Consider the following 16,898-nt stretch of genomic DNA (forward strand, 5'->3'; position numbering starts at 1 on the left):
ATAGGTCGTAACCAAAACTTTGAATTGTGACCGGAAACTAGTGTTGACTAGACATGGACATATCTAGGGAAGCCTATGATTCTTCTCGAGGCCGCATTCTGCACCATCTGAAGTTTCCGAACACTCTTCAGAGGTAGCCCCATGCAGAGAGCATTGCAGTAGTCGAACCTCAGCTGGCCGGCACATACATGCATGTTGGAGCTGAGCTAGGGCAACAGCTCACGTGCCAGCAGATATGGCTCTGCGTGCCACCTGTGGCACCCATGCCATAGGTTTGCCATCACTGCTCTATACTAATCTACAAAGGCTTCATTTTAGATTTATTAGATTTGTATGCCACCCCTCTCCGAAGACTCGGGGCGGCTCACAACAGTAATAAAAAACAATGGAACAAATCTAATAATAAAAATTATATAAAAAACCCCCAACAATTAAAAACCATACAGCACATATATACCAAACATAAAATATAAGAAAGCCTGGGGGAGATGTCTCAATTCCCCCATATCTGGCGATATAGGTAGATCTTGAGCAACTTGAGAAAGACAAGGCGGGTGGGGGCCGTTCTATTCTCTGGGGGGAGTTGATTCCAGAGGGCCGGGGCCACCACAGAGAAGGCTCTTCCCCTGGGGTCCGCCAAATGACATTGTTTGGTCGACGGGACCCGGAGAAGGCCACGCACGAATTCCAGTGGGACCTTATCGGCCACTGGGATTCGTGCGGTAGAAGGCAGTTCCGGAGGTACTCGGGCCCAATGCTATGAAGGGTTTTAAAGGTCATTACCAACACTTTGAATTGTGACCGGAAACCGATTGGCAGCCAGTGCAGGCCACGGAGTGTTGTAGAAGAGCATATTGCCATGGTCTTTCGATGCAGCAAAAGATTTCTCTCTCACCCCAAAGTAACAAGTCAGCCCAGCAGCGGAGATAAATAGTTGTCTGCCACATCGGTTCATCTCCACCTTTTATCCCCAGAACTAGAGTGGAGCTTTGCTAGCAAGCGGTGCTTGAGCAGGGGGTTGGGCTAGATGACCCCCAGGGTGCCTTCCAGCTCTATTATTCTATGCAAGCAAAATCAATAGCTCCCGCTCTACTCGACATTTTATTTCAGGGATGCGCATCGCAAAATCCTGCACGGAGAAAATGTCATTTTTCGCCTTCACAATTCCGCCAGTTAAATGTGGAGAACTCCCAAGGACGCTTGCTCTATTCATTTGCAACCCTCTCGGAAAATCTTTCCAAAATAGAAATGAGCCCTTGAACCATTTAGAAATACAGCTATGAGCTCCTAATCTAAGAAGAGACAGCAAATCTGGTCCCCAGGTAGTTCACGTATACCATTCATTCCATCCTACTTCTGTATTAACCTGAAAAGCTTCTCTCTCTCTTTTTTAATAACAGCAGGAAAAAAATGTGGAATCCTAGAAAATGGTTTCTCACAAAATACACACAGCTGAATGCTTCTTCTCTGAAAGGGATTTCAAAGGCGAACGCATGTAGCTGCTCAATGGATCTCAGCCAACAGACTCCTGGGGGATTACGGAGGCATACAATACTGGTAGCAACAGTAGAGAAAATAGGCTGGGCTAGGCTAGACAAGGACAGGACAGGATATAGGGTAGGGCGGCATAGGGTAATGTAGCATAGCATAGGACAAGACAGGGTGTAGGGTAAGATAGGATAGCATAGCATAGCATAGCACAGCACAGGATGTAGATTAGGATAGGACAGGATATAGGGTAGGGTAGGGTAAGATGGATAGGATAGGATAGGACAGGACAGGATATAGGGTAGGGTAGGGTAGGGTAAGATGGATAGGATAGGATAGGACAGGACAGGATATAGGGTAGGGTAGGGTAGGGTAAGATGGATAGGATAGGATAGGACAGGACAGGATATAGGGTAGGGTAGGGTAGGGTAGGGTAAGATGGATAGGATAGGATAGGACAGGACAGGATATAGGGTAGGGTAGGGTAGGGTAGGGTAAGATGGATAGGATAGGATAGGACAGGACAGGATATAGGGTAGGGTAGGGTAGGGTAGGGTAAGATGGATAGGATAGGATAGGACAGAATATAGGGTAGGGTAGGGTAAGATGGATAGAATAGGATATAGGGTAGGATAAAATAGGTCAGGACAGGATGAGGCACACGACAGGATGTAGGGTAGGATAAAATAGGACAGGACAGAACAAGACAGGACAACACAGGACAGGATGTAGGGTAGGATAAGATAGGAGAAGACAGGACAGCACAGGACAGGATGTAGGGTAGGAGAAGGTACGAGAAGACAGGATAGGAGAACACAAAACAGAACAAGGTGTAGGGTAGGATAAGACAGGAGAAGACAGGACAACACAGGACAGGACGTAGGGTAGGATAAGATAGGATGTAGAGTAGCGTAGGACAGGGCAGGATAGGCAGTTGCCAAGTATCTGAATTTTAATCACGTGACCATGGAGATTCTGCAAAGCTCGCGTGAAAAACAGTCATAAGTCTCTTTTTTCAGTGCTGTTGCAACTTTGAGCAGTCACTAAATCAACCGTTGTAATTTGAGGACTATCCGTACAGGAGATCTCTATGGATTTTCTCCTCCAAACCTCCCTTTCCTTGTGGAAAGAGAAAACAGCAAAGGGACAACCTATCCACAAATTAGCCCAGGACAGAAGTGAGGTGGCAGCCATCCAGTCCTGGAATCACTTTTGCTCTTATTTCTGGGTGTTCCTCTCCTTACCACAAACCGGCCCGACGGAAGTTTTTATGCTTGATTTACAAGGATTCTGGATCTCAGCTGACAAGTTCAAAGAACAGGGACAGGGCTGATTTATGACTCGTGCACCGCAACAACCCAGTAATTGCAAATTCAACCATCAAATGGTTTTAAAACGGGCCGACTTCATACTTCGGCAGGAGATGAAGAGAGTGGAGTGGAGAAGAGCACAATAAGGAATGGGACAGAACAGGAATTCTGACTCCATGACCCTGAGGCTGCTGCAACGGTCATAAGTGTGAGGACCGATCCTATGTTTTTGGTCGTAAGTCGTACGTACTTTTGGTCGTACGTCGTATGTAATACAGTGGTACCTCTACGTACGAACTTAATTCGTTCCATGTTCTTAAGTACAAACGTTTGTAAGAAGAAGCAATTTTCCCCATAGGAATCAAAGTAAAAGCAAATACAGTAGTGTGTGTGATTGGGGAAACCACAGGGAGGGTGGAGGCTCTGTTTGCTCCCAGAAGATTCCTAGAGAGGCCCCACGGAGGCTTCTCCCTGCCTTTTCCAGCCCTGTTTCCTCCCAGGAGATTCCTAGAGAGGCCCCACGGAGGCTTCTCCCCACCGTTTCCGGCCCTGTTTCCTCCCAGGAGATTCCTAGAGAGGACCCATGGAGGCTTCTTCCTGCCTTGTAAGATAAAATACAGGTTGGTAAATCCACAGTAACTGAATTTAAACATGCCTGGCATAAACATATATCCATTGTAAGATAAAATACAGGAAATAGTATAAGGGCAGACTAGATGGACCAGGAGGTCTTTTTCTGCCGTCAGTCTTCTATGTTTCTATGTTTCTCCCCGCCTTTTCCGGCCCTGTTTCATCCCACAAGATTCCTAGAGATACCCCATGGAGACTTCTTCCTGCCTTTTCCGGCCCTGTTTCCTCCCACAAGATTCCTAGGGAGGCCCCACGGAGGCTTCTCCCCACCTTTTCCAGCCCTGTTTCGTCCCACGAGATTCCTAGAGAGGCCCCACAGAGGCTTCTCCCTGCCTTTTCCGGCCCTGTTTCCTCCCAGGAGATTCCTAGAGAGGCCCCACGGAGGCTTCTTCCTGCCTTTTCCGGTAACGGAGGCTCGGGTTTGTAAGTGGAAAATGGTTCTTGAGAAGAGGCAAAAAAATCTTGAACACCCGGTTCTTATCTAGAAAAGTTTGTAAGTAGAGACGTTCTTAGGTAGAGGTACCACTGTATATATTCTACTTGCACACCATTTCTCCCAAAGTCTATTTTCCTCTGGAACCATGTCACAAACCAATGCATTTTGCAAATACATGGATGCAAGGCCCCGCTGTGAACATTAGGGTGCCCAAATTTAGAACATAAAAGATTTACAATCGTTTCTTATGCGCAGAATCTGTGTGGCTATGGGACTGCAAGACGCAAGGATCTATGCAAACCGATTCCAGATGCCCGGCATTATAGCCACGCAGCCAGTGCAAAGAAAGGTTTTCCTGTCAACTTCTGGCTAATTCATGGCTAAAGATGACCAGAGGGGAAATTACAACCAGCCAAGCTTGAGATTGGCTGGCTGCAGGAAAAAAAAAAAGCAAAATAAAATTATTCCTCTGGGTCATGAGTTCAAATCTTTGGAAGAGAGTAAATGCCAGCATGCAAATCTCAGGGCTTGTTCACACATCGCAAGAAAAGCTCAGATTGGAAGTTATTTCCTGGTCATGCTGAGACACGGCTCTTCGTCTTTTGCTGAAAACTATAAAAATGAGGAGAGATATTGAGAACGGCGGCCGGACGGCCCAGGAGACCACCTGAGAAGACCCTCAAAACTGGAAGCCCAGATAGGAAAATTGGAAGAAGAAAAAAGGACAATCTCCTGGATGAAGTTGATAGAGAGCCAGTTCTGGATGGCTGTCAAGAAAGTGACATGGCGATGTTCTTGAATGCCCAATGGACTGAACTCAACTCGAAGGCAACTTTGAGTGACAGCAAGGAGAATTCTCTAGTTTGGTGTTTCTTAAGCTTGGCAAGCTTATGAGGTGTGGTCTTCAACTCCCAGAATTCCCCATCCTGCATTCTTTAAGATGGGTGGACTTCAACTCCCAGAATTCCCCACCCTGCATTCTTTAAGATGGGTGGACTTCAACTCCCAGAATTCCCCACCCTGCATTCTTTAAGATGGGTGGACTTCAACTCCCAGAATTCCCCATCCTGCATTCTTTAAGATGGGTGGACTTCAACTCCCAGAATTCCCCACCCTGCATTCTTTAAGATGGGTGGACTTCAACTCCCAGAATTCCCCATCCTGCATTCTTTAAGATGGGTGGACTTCAACTCCCAGAATTCCCCATCCTGCATTCTTTAAGATGGGTGGACTTCAACTCCCAGAATTCCCCATCCTGCATTCTTTAAGATGGGTGGACTTCAACTCCCAGAATTCCCCAGCCAGCTTCCTTTAATTTCAGATTATGATATTAATGGACCAACGCTAGATGTATCTGCTATGTAATCATTTGCTTAGCGACATTTGTTTAGTGACCAAGTTACAGACAGTTCTCAATTTACATTGGAAATCAGTATATATGTTGTAAATATATACTGATTTCCAAGAGCCCAAATTTAGGTCACAGGATGTTGCAATGGTTGTAAATACAAGAACAGGACAGGACAACAGTTGGAAGGGACCTTGTAGGTCATCCAGTCCAACCCCACGCCTGGTTGTATGTCACTTTTTTCCAAGGCTGTTGTAACTTCAAACAGTCACTAAGTGAATGGTTATAAATTGAGGACTCCCTGTACTTCATAATCACCTAAAACAAATCAAAAACTAAAGCATCGCACAAATACAATCCCAAAATATTCCCATTCCACTGATCCACTAAGTCACAAGAAACAATTCTGAACCACAAGCCAGGACTACACATCCAGCTAAACCATGATTTACAACATCTTGGTTTGTTAAATAAACCACAATGGGCTTTTCCCCTTCCGCAAGCCAAAATCAAGCAAAACTCCATTATATCTCAACAACAACAGAAAGCCGGCTGAAATTCTAGAAGGTTGGTGTCAGGACACACAAAAAACCCTCCCTTTTCCAATTTGTGAAATATATCCTGTCTCCTGAGGTTTTCCAGGAGTGTAACAGCAAGCCATAAACATTTAAAATCTGAGAGTTTTTAACTTGCTGTCCCCTGGGAGACTCGGAGGGTAGGCAACAGAGCAAATTAAATCAAGATTCTTCCCCTTTTGTTGCAAGAAAAATAAAGGAGGTGAGAAGACCAAAATACGGCTTTTTGGAAGTACAGTGGTACCTCTACCTAAGAACGCCTCTACTTACGAACTTTTCTAGATAAAAATCGGGTGTTCAAGATTTTTTTGCCTCTTCTCAAGAACCATTTTCCACTTACAACTCCGAGCCTCCAAAACTGTAAGCGGAAAAGGCAGGGAGAAGCCTCTGTGGGGCCTCTCTAGGAATCTCCTGGGAGGAAACAGGGCCTCCACCCTCCCTGTGGTTTCCCCAATCGCACACATTATTTGCTTTTACATTGATTCCTATGGGAAAAATTGCTTCTTCTTACAAACTTTTCTACTTAAGAACCTGGTCACGGACGTTCAAGTTAATAACCCGTTTGTTAAGTGAATCTGGCTTCAACGTTGACTTTGCTTGTCGGAAGGTTGACAAAATGGAATCATGTGACTCCCATCTCTTCTTAAAAAACTCCCGTGATGAAGCACACGCAACTTCTAGTGGCAAACTGTTCCACTGGTTAATTGTCCTCACTGTTTAGGAAGTTTCTCCTCAATTCCAGGTTGTTTCTCTCCATCGTTAGCTTCCATCTGTCGTTACCTGTGATTGTGTAAATTGTCTCCTGCTTGAGCAAGGGGTTGGGCTAGAAGACCTTCAAGGACCCTTCCAACTTTGACTACAGGTATCCAGAGTTTTCCTTGAATCTGTCATTCCCAAAACACCATTAAACCATCAGCGATAGCCAGCAATTAGTAAGCAACGCTTTTGCTCAATGCTTCCGAATTGTTTCCTGCAAATGAATTCCAGATATATTAGCCTTCAATTTCCATTCCAGGCCAACGAGGGAGCAACGAACAATGGTTTAAACAAAGAGAGAGAGAAAGGAATTCATTCTTGGCTTAAGTCGGGCTGTTTCAGCAAACAATCAAGAATTATTTCCTGGAAAGACATCCCGAACTGTGTTTTGCAAATTGCATTTCAGGATAATCCAATGGTTGTTATTCCAATCTTCCCCATCTGCTGCAAAGGAAGTTTCCGCTTTCCCCGTTGGGCTTGCAACTGGGCTCACTTACTAGAGCCACCTGTTCTTTAGAGCAGTGTTTCCCAACCTTGGCAACTTGAAGATAGCTGGACTTCAACTCCCAGAATTCCCCAGCGAGTTGAAGTCCAGATACCTTCAACTTGCCAAGGTTGGGAAACACTGCTTTTATTTATTTTTATTTATTTATTACTAGAGTTGAAAGGGACCCTTCAGGCCATCAAGTTCAACCCCCTGCCTGAGCAGGAAATCCTACATCACTCCAGCCAAATGGCAGTCCAATCTCCTCTTGAAAATGTCCAAAGTTGGGGAGTTCACAACCTCCGCTGGCAGACCGTTCCACTGGTTGATCGCTCTCACCGTCAGGAAATTCTTTCTTATCTCCAGGTTGAATCTTTCCTTGGTCAGTTTCCAACCGTCCGGCCCTCTGGTGCCCTGGAAAATAGTGTGTCCTCCTCCCCTCCATGGCAACCCCTTAAGTATCTGTATACAGCTATCATGTCCCCCCTAGCCCTTCTTTTTACTAGACTATCCATGCCCAGTTCCAGCAACCTTTCCTCGTATGGCCTGGTCTCTAGTCCCTTTATCATTTTAGTTGCTCTTTTCTGCACCTTTTCCAGACTCTCTATGTCTCTTTCGAAGTGTGGTGACCAGAACTGGATGCAATACTCCAGGTGTGGTCTGACCAGGGCCTTATAGAGTGGTATTATTACCTCTCTGGTCTTGGAGTGTATCCCCCTGTTCATGCAGCTTAGGATTGTGTTGGCTTTTTTAGCCGCTGCTGCACATTGCTGGCCCATGTTTAGCTGGTTATCCACCAAGACTCCGAGGTCTCTTTCGCCGTCACTTATGGTGAGTGTGGTTTCGCCTAATTTGTATGCATGTTTTGGGGGTTTTCTGCCTAGGTGCAGGATTTTACTTTTCTCTACATTGAACTTCATTTTGTTCGTTTCAGCCCACTGTACAAGTCTGTCTAGATCTTTCTGTATCCTGTGCTTTAGAGTGCCATGCCCACTTGCACCCTATCAGAAAAGGGTTATCGGTTTTTAATTCCACCCCTGAATGGGAAATTTATCACGATGCACCATCTTCAGATGCAAGTTACAGGATTTGCCTTGTAATATCATAACATGACCTTGGATGGAGCCCATGAAGGACCACATCTGGATGAGAAACCTTCTGGAGAAAAAACAGACGATTGTTCCCAAATGTTCCCCTTCTCTTTGAACCAAGCTACCGCTGAAGGGAAAATGGTCTTGACTTCCAACCCAATGTGTCTTCTCTTAAGCCTTCGTTAGTTAGCTACTTCTGCTAACTGCTAGCTGCATTTCAGATAAATGTCAAATGAGGACACAGATTGTTGGGGGCAAGAGGCTGACTTTGTAAACCACTTAGAGAGGGCTGTAAAGAACCGTGAAGCAGTATATAAGTCTAAATGCTATTGCTATTGCTTCCTTTCATTCTCTCCTTTGTTTGTTTGTTCATTCCTTCCTCCCTCCCTTCTCTCTTTCTTTCCTTCCTTCTCTCCTTCCTTCCTTTCTTTCCTTTCCCTCTCTCCCTTCCTCCCTTCTCTCTTTCCTTCCTTCTCTCCTTCCTTCCTTCCTTTCCTTTCCCTCTCTCCCTCCCTTCCTTCCTTCCTGCTAGCTTTAGTTCAGCAGTTCAAATCTCACCACCAGCTCATGGTTGACTCAGCCTTCTATCCTTCTGAGGTGGGTCAAACGAGGACCCAGATTGTTGGGGGCAAGAGGCTGACTTTGTAAACCACTTAGAGAGGGCTGTAAAGAACCGTGAAGCAGTATATAAGTCTAAATGCTATTGCTATTGCTTCCTTTCATTCTCTCCTTTGTTCGTTTGTTCGTTCCTTCCTCCCTCCCTTCTCTCTCTCTTTCTTTCCTTCCTTCTCTCCTTCCTTCCTTTCTTTCCTTTCCCTCTCTCCCTTCCTCCCTTCTCTCTTTCCTTCCTTCTCTCCTTCCTTCCTTTCCTTCCTTCTCTCCTTCCTTCCTTTCTTTCCTTTCCCTCTCTCCCTCCCTCCCTTCCTTCCTTCCTGCTAGCTGTAGTTCAGCAGTTCAAATATCACCACCGGCTCATGGTTGACTCAGCCTTCTATCCTTCCGAGGTGGGTCAAATGAGGACCCAGATTGTTGGGGGCAAGAGGCTGACTTTGTAAACCACTTAGAGAGGGCTGTAAAGAACCGTGAAGCAGTATATAAGTCTAAATGCTATTGCTATTGCTTCCTTCCGTTCTCTCTGTTTGTTCGTTCCTTCCTTCCTTCCTTCTTCCCTCCGTTCTCTCTTTCTTTCTTTCCTTCCTTCTCTCCTTCCTTCCTTCCTTTCCTTTCCCTCTCTCCCTCCCTTCCTTCCTTCCTGCTAGCTTTAGTTCAGCAGTTCAAATCTCACCACCAGCTCATGGTTGACTCAGCCTTCTATCCTTCTGAGGTGGGTCAAACGAGGACCCAGATTGTTGGGGGCAAGAGGCTGACTTTGTAAACCACTTAGAGAGGGCTGTAAAGAACCATGAAGCGGTATATAAGTCTAAATGCTATTGCTATTGCTTCCTTCCATTCTCTCCTTCGTTCGTTCCTTCCTCCCTCCCTTCTCTCTTTCTTTCCTTCCTTCTCTACTTCCTTCCTTTATTTCCTTTCCCTCTCTCCCTCCCTCCCTCCCTTCCTTCCTGCTAGCTGTAGTTCAGCAGTTCAAATCTCACCACCAGCTCATGGTTGACTCAGCCTTTCCATCCTTCCGAGTTGGGTCAAATGGGGACCCAGATTGTTGGGGGCAAGAGGCTGATTCTGCAAACCGCTTAGAGAGGGCTGTCAAAGCACTGTGAAGCAGTATATAAGTCTAAATGCTATTGCTATTGCTACTCCTCCAAAAATTGCCAGTGGCAGAAGACCTGAGAAGTTCTCCAGAAGATGTCCCTCACCATTGCTCAACTCTCAACGCAAGTGATGAAAGAGTCCCTGGTACAATTTCTTTCTTCCCTGAATTTAAGAACCAGATGTTGAAACAGATTCATCCAAAATGAAAAGCGGCAAGTCAAAAATCTTAAATGTGGGAAGATTCCCAACCAAAAAAATTCTCTTGTGCATTTTTTTTTCATTTATTTTATTTATTTATTTATTACTTAGATTTGTATGCCGCCCCTCTCCGAAGACTCGTGTCCTCATGGGATTATTTCAAAGAAGATGCTGTCAACAAACAGCTGTTTTGTTTCATTTACCCCCAAGTCTTCTGCTCTCCATGCACAACATCTAAGACTTTGAACGCTTCTACTGATCAAAGCATCTATTGATGGACATCTGCGCCCATCGTTCTCCAGGACAGAACAAGGGTAAAGTCTGTAGCGTTGTGTTAAAGTTCATATTCTCTGCACATTTCTCATCCAACTGCTTCCTAGGTCTAGAAAGGTTAGAACTACGACACCTAAAACACGATCTAAGTATTGCCCACAAGATCATATGCTGCAACGTCCTACCTGTCAATGACTACTTCAGCTTCAACCGCAACAACACAAGAGCACGCAACAGATTCAAACTTAATATTAACCGCTCCAAACTTGACTGTAAAAAATATGACTTCAGCAACCGAGTTGTCGAAGCGTGGAACTCATTACTGGACTCAGTGGTGTCAACCCCTAATCCCCAACATTTTTCCCTTAGACTATCCACGATTGACCTCTCCAGGTTCCTTAGAGGTCAGTAAGGGGCGTGCATAAGTGCACCAGTGTGCCTTCCGTCCCCTGTCCAATTGTCTCTCCTTTATCTCATGTATCTTTTCTTCCTTTCAAATATGTTCACCTATACTTTTATATCTTATCTACTATTCTTTTCTTTAGTTATATTACAGTGTTCCCTCGATTTTCACGGGGGATGCGTTCCAAGACCGCCCGCGAAAGTTGAATTTCGGCGAAGTAGAGATGCGGACGTAAATACACTATTTTTGGCTATGAACAGTATCACAAGCCACCCCTTAACACTTTAAACCCCTAAATTGCAATTTTCCATTATCTTAGCAACCATTCAGATTATTACTCACCATGTTTATTTATTAAAGTTTATTAAAAAAATATTTATTAAAGGCAGACGAAAGTTTGGCGATGACATATGACGTCATCGGGTGGGAAAAACCGTGGTATAGCGAAAAAACCCGCAAAGTATTTTTTTAATTAATATTTTTTAAAAACCGTGGTATAGACTTTCCGCAAAGTTCGAACCTGCAAAAGTCGAGGAACACTGTACTACATATTTATTCTCTTCAATGTGTATTATGTATTGGAATAAATAAATAAATAAACAAACAAACAAACAAACAAACAAACAAACAAATAAATAAATAAATAAATAAAATACCTCTATTTTGCTAATATTCTAATTCTTGTAACCTTTAGCAATAGAAACATAGAAACAGGGAAGATTGACGACCAAAAAAGACCTCCTGGTCCATCTAGTCTGCCCTTCAGCAGCTAAAATATGCCATTTGTGGAGTGGGGGGCCTTCAGACACAAATAAAAATCATATTTTTGGCCTTGTCTTTAAAGAGTGACAAAGGAGAAATATTGGCGGACGCAGGCGAGCTTAAAACAAGCTGACCTTGCTAAAATTCATCCTTCTTCTGTAACTTTTTAAAAAAAGTGCTATCTTCAATTTTACGCCCCCAAGGGATCCGAAGCTTAACCGAGTAGTATGAAAAAAACCAAAAAATCCTATTTATATGAAATGAATCCTTCAGACGGGATGCGGTGACTCCAATGTCGAGCTTCATTCCCCCAGCCTAGTCTATCTGGAGGAATGCAGAACAGCCAGTGTGGGAGGGGAAAAATCCATTCGGAAAAAGATCCTAGTATTTTTTTGCATTGGGATCTGGGTTCAAATGCAACGGATCAGTCGTTTCTCATTCACTTGTGTGGAACGAGACTAGTAACAGCTTTTGAGGTTAGACGGTTGCATGTTTGCAAACGCACAGACTCGAGTCACATTAATCTTTTAGGCATGAAAGTCGGTTGGGTACTTTGGGCTAAACACCACTAGTCCTGCCTCAGGCATGAAAGCAGATTGGGTGACTTTGGGCCAATCACCAGGAGACTGGGAGTTCTAGTCCTGCCTCGGGCATGAAAACTGACTGAGTGACTTTAGGCAAATCACCAGGAAACGGTGAGTTGTAGTTCCACCTTAGGCATGAAAACTGGGTGACTTTGGGCCAATCACAAGGAGACAGGGAGCTCTAGTCCCGCTTTAGGCATGAAAACTAATTGAGTGACTTTGGGCCAATCACCAGGAGACTGGGAGTTCTAGTCCTGCCTTAGGCATGAAAACTAACTGGGTGACTTTGGGCCAATCACCAGGAGATTGGGAGTTCTAGTCCTGCCTTAGACATGAAAACTTACTGGGAGACTTTGGGCCAATCACCAGGAGACAATAAGTTCTAGTTCCACCTAAGGCATGAAAACTAACTGGGTGACTTTAAGACAATCACCAGGAGATTGAGAGTTCTAGTTCCACCTAAGGCATGAAAACTTACTGGGTGACTTTGGGCCAATCACCAGGAGACAATAAGTTCTATTTCCATCTAAGGCATGAAAACTAATTGAGTGACTTTGGGCCAATCACCAGGAGACTGGGAGTTCTAGTCCTGCCTTAGGCATGAAAACTAATTGGGTGACTTTGGGCCAATCACCAGGAGACTGGGAGTTCTAGTCCTGCCTTAGACATGAAAACTAACTGGGTGACATTAAGACAATCACCAGGAGACTGGGAGTTCTAGTCCTGCCTTAGGCATGAAAACTTACTGGGTGACTTTGGGCCAATCACCAGGAGACAATAAGTTCTAGTTCCGCCTAAGGCATGAAAACTAACTGGGTGACTTTGAGACAATCACCAGGAGACTGGGAGTTCTAGTTTCACCTAAGGCATGAAAACTTACTGGGGGACTTTGGGCCAATCACCAGGAGATAATAAGTTCTAGTTCTGCCTAAGGCATGAAAACTTACTGGGTGTCACCAGGAGATGGTAAGCTCTAGTCTCACCTTAAGCGTGAAAACTAACTGGGTGACTTTGGGTCAATCACCAGGAGACTGGGAGTTCTAGTCCTGCCTTAGACATGAAAACTTACTGGGTGACTTTGGGCCAATCACCAGGAGACAATATGTTCTAGTTCCACCAAAGGCATGAAACTAACTGGGTGAATTTGAGCCAATCACCAGGAGATTGGGACTTCTAGTTCTGCCTTAGGCCTGAAAGCAGATTGGGTGACTTTGGGCCAATCACCAGGAGACCCTGAGCTCTAGTTCCACCTTAGGCACGAAAGCCAGTTGGGTGGCTTTCTGCCAATCATCAGGGAGCTGGGAGTTCTAGTCCAGCCTTAGCCATGAAAGCCAGCTGGGTATCTTTGGGCCCGTCCCTCTTTCTCATCCCAGCCCACCTCACAGGGCTGTTGTGCAGAAAATAGGAAGAAGGAAGTGTGCTGAATGCATATGCCACTTTCTTTATAGAAATAACAAAGGCGGGAAATAAATAAATCACCTAACTAAGGCTCCCCAGCTGAAGAGACCTCTCCAATTTTCAGAGGCTTAAAATAGTTTTATTGTAATTCTCCGTAGGAAAATCTCCATAAATTAAGCCCTCTTGTGTAGCTCCCATCTTCCTCGTTAATTAAGGGGGGGTTGCCTTTTGCTGGCATTTACACCTCCGGTTCAATGGAGGGGAGGCCTTCTCCGCCTTATATTTCAGGGTCTCCTGAGTTCAGGGACCCCACAGTCTGCTGCACTCTTTGCAAAAATTCCATATCATCCCATGGGTGCAGTTGTCTCCAGGTCTCCACCCTTCTCTTTGCAGAGTTTCCATAAGCACCCACCTATGGGGGAGGTGGGAAACAGATAGTAATCACAAGAGTTGGAAGGGACCTTGGAGGTCTTCTAGTCCAACCCCATTTAGGCAGGAAACTCTACACTACTTCAGACAGATGGTTATGCAGCATCTTCTTTAAAACTCCCAACTTCTGGAGGCAAGCTGTTCCATGGATTAATTGTTCTAACTGGCAGGAATTTTCTCCTTAGTTCTAAGTTATTATTATTATTATTATTATTATTATTATTATTATTATTAACAACAACAATAACAATAATAACAATAACAACAATAACAACAATAACAACAATAACAACAATAACAACAATAACAACAATAACAACAATAACAACAATAACAACAATAACAACAATAACAACAATAACAACAATAACAACAACAACAATAACAACAATAACAACAACAATAATAATAATAATAATAATAATAATAATAATAATAATTCATTACATTTGTATGTTGCCCCTCTCTGCAGACTCAGGGCGGTTCACAACAGCAACATTAACAATATGACAAATCTAATATTTAAAAAACATCTAAAACCCATCATTAAAACCATACAACACAAGCATACCATATATACACTATATAAGCCTGTGGGGAGGGGTATCTCAATTGCCCCACGCCTGGTGATACAGGTGGGTCTTAAGTAATTTACTAAAGACAAGGAGGGTGGGGGCAGTTCTAATCTCTGGGGGGAATTGATTCCAGAGGGCTGGGGCACAGAGACATCGTTTAGTCGACGGGACCCGGAGAAGGCTGACTCTGTGGGACCTTATCGGATGCTGGGATTCGTGCGGCAGAAGACGGTTCCGAAGTTGCTTCTCTCCTTGTTTAGTTTCCACCCATTGCTTCTTGTTCTACCCTCAGGTGCTTTGGAGAATAGCTTGACTCCCTCTTCTTTGTGGCAACCCCCGAGATATTGGAACACTGCTATTGTGTTTCCCTTGGAGACCACAACCCACAAAATGGGCACTGTGATGTCACAAAACTGGCCTGTGACGTCAGGACACGCAAGGGGTTGGGTTTACATGGTGATATCAGTCTCCACATATTCCCCGTAGTTTAGGCAAACTTGTGGAGTTCAACTCCCAGAATTCCCCAAGCCAGCATGCTAGCTTGAGGAATTCTGGGAGTTGAAGTCCTCCTATCCTAAAAGCGGCCAAATTTGAAAGACTGTGGACTACAGAATGGCAGAGAAATACACAAAAGGAATGTACAGTGGTAACTCTTACGAACTTAATTCGTTCCGTGACCAGGTTCTTAAGTAGAAAAGTTTGTAAGAAGAAGCAATTTTTCCCATAGGAATCAATGTAAAAGCAAAGAATGTGTGTGACTGGGGAACCCACAGGGAGGGTGGAGGCCCTGTTTCCTCCCAGGAGATTCCCAGAAAGGCCCCATGGGGGCTTCTCCCCGCCTATTCCGTCCCTGTTTCCCCCCAGGAGATTCCTAGAGAAGCCCCACGGAGGCTTCTCCCCACCTTTTCTGGCCCTATTTCCTTCCAGGAGATTCCTAGAGAGGCCCCACGAAGGCTTCTCCCCGCCTTTTCTGGCCCTGTTTCCTCCCAGGAGATTCCCAGAGAGGCCCCACGGAGGCTTCTCCCTGCCTTTTCCAGCCCTGTTTCCTCCCAGGAGATTCCCAGAGAGGCCCCACGGAGGCGTCTCCCTGCCTTTTCCAGCCCTGTTTCCTCCCAGGAGATTCCCAGAGAGGCCCCATGGAGGCTTCTCCCTGCCTTTTCCAGCCCTGTTTCCTCCCAGGAGATTCCCAGAGAGGCCCCACGGAGGCGTCTCCCTGCCTTTTCCAGTTACCGTTTCGGAGGCTCAGGTTTGTAAGTGGAAAATGGTTCTTGAGAAGAGGCAAAAAAATCCTGAACACTTGGTTCTTGTCTAGAAAAGTCCATAAGTAGAGGCGTTCGTAGGTAGAGGTACCACTGTATTCATGGCAAATTGGGTAACACAGTGATTCCCAACCTTGGCAACTTTCACCATGGGTGGACTTCAACTCCCAGAATTCCCCAGTCAGCATGCTGGCTGGGGAACTCTGGGAGTTGAAGTCCGCATATCTTAAATTTGCCAAATTTCAGAAACATAGAGTTAGGGGCCCCGCTGGTCTTAAATCTGGTCCAGCATGGAACGGACTTTACATTAATGGCCCACTCTGCAGATTTAACCATTCCAACTTATAATACAGTACTTCAGTCTCTTGGGATTACAACTCCCATCCTCCCCGACACAGAGTCAAGCTGGCTGGAGCCAAGGGGAAAGAGTGTCTAGCTATGCTGGGAAAGTCAACCCCCAACCCTCTTTCCAGGAATTTTGGCATTTCTATATGAGGTTTGTGGTCCCTCTTTAATTCTTCCTAAACCGATGAATTTAACCACAGAAATATTGCTTGGCTGCTAATGAACTCCTGTATTCTCCCGGGGGCTTGGAGAGATCTCGCTTTGCACCAAAATGCTGCTCACGGTGTTATAGCGTGGATTAAACTGTCTTTTAATTTATGTATTTTAATGGCCATAAAAAAAGGAGAGAGAGGGAGGAGAGGAGGAAGGTGAGAGAAGGAAGGAACATAGGAAGGAAGGAAAGAAAGGAGATGAGAAGAGGGAGGGAGAAGGAAGGAAGAGAGAGAAGGAGAGAGGGAAGGAGAGAAGGAGAGGAGGGAAATGAGAGAAGGGAGGGAGGGAAGAAGGGAGGAGAGAATGGAAGAAGGGAGGAGGGAGGGAAAGAAAAAAGGAAGGAAAGAAAGAAAGAAAGAGGGAGGAAGGAAGGAGAAAAGGAAGGAGAGAAGTAAGGGAGATGAGAGAAGGAAGGAAGGAAGGAAGGAAGGAAGGAAGGAAGGAAGGAAGGAAGGAAGGTGCAAAACATTCCCCGACACACCCACTCTGACCCTGACATACAAACATACACAGAGGAAGCATCCTTTTCAAGTCTCTCCCAATCACAGCTAAGAGGGGAGAAAGCTTAGCGGGCCTTTCAGTTTGTTTATCTGTAAGGAACTGATTCGCTCTCGTTGAAGCGTTACATTTCTAT

The 16,898-nt window shown here is 45.0% G+C and overlaps 1 protein-coding gene across 1 annotated transcript in view; it reads right to left on the bottom strand.

The window, feature by feature from the left end:
• PLXNA4 (plexin A4) overlaps positions 1-16,898 on the bottom strand; it is a 437,744-nt gene that overhangs the window by 412,184 nt on the left and 8,662 nt on the right. The gene's annotated exons all lie outside the window — the stretch shown is intronic.

Source organism: Erythrolamprus reginae, chromosome 6 (genome assembly GCF_031021105.1).
Source record: "Erythrolamprus reginae isolate rEryReg1 chromosome 6, rEryReg1.hap1, whole genome shotgun sequence".
Taxonomy (NCBI): Eukaryota; Metazoa; Chordata; class Lepidosauria; order Squamata; family Dipsadidae; genus Erythrolamprus; species Erythrolamprus reginae.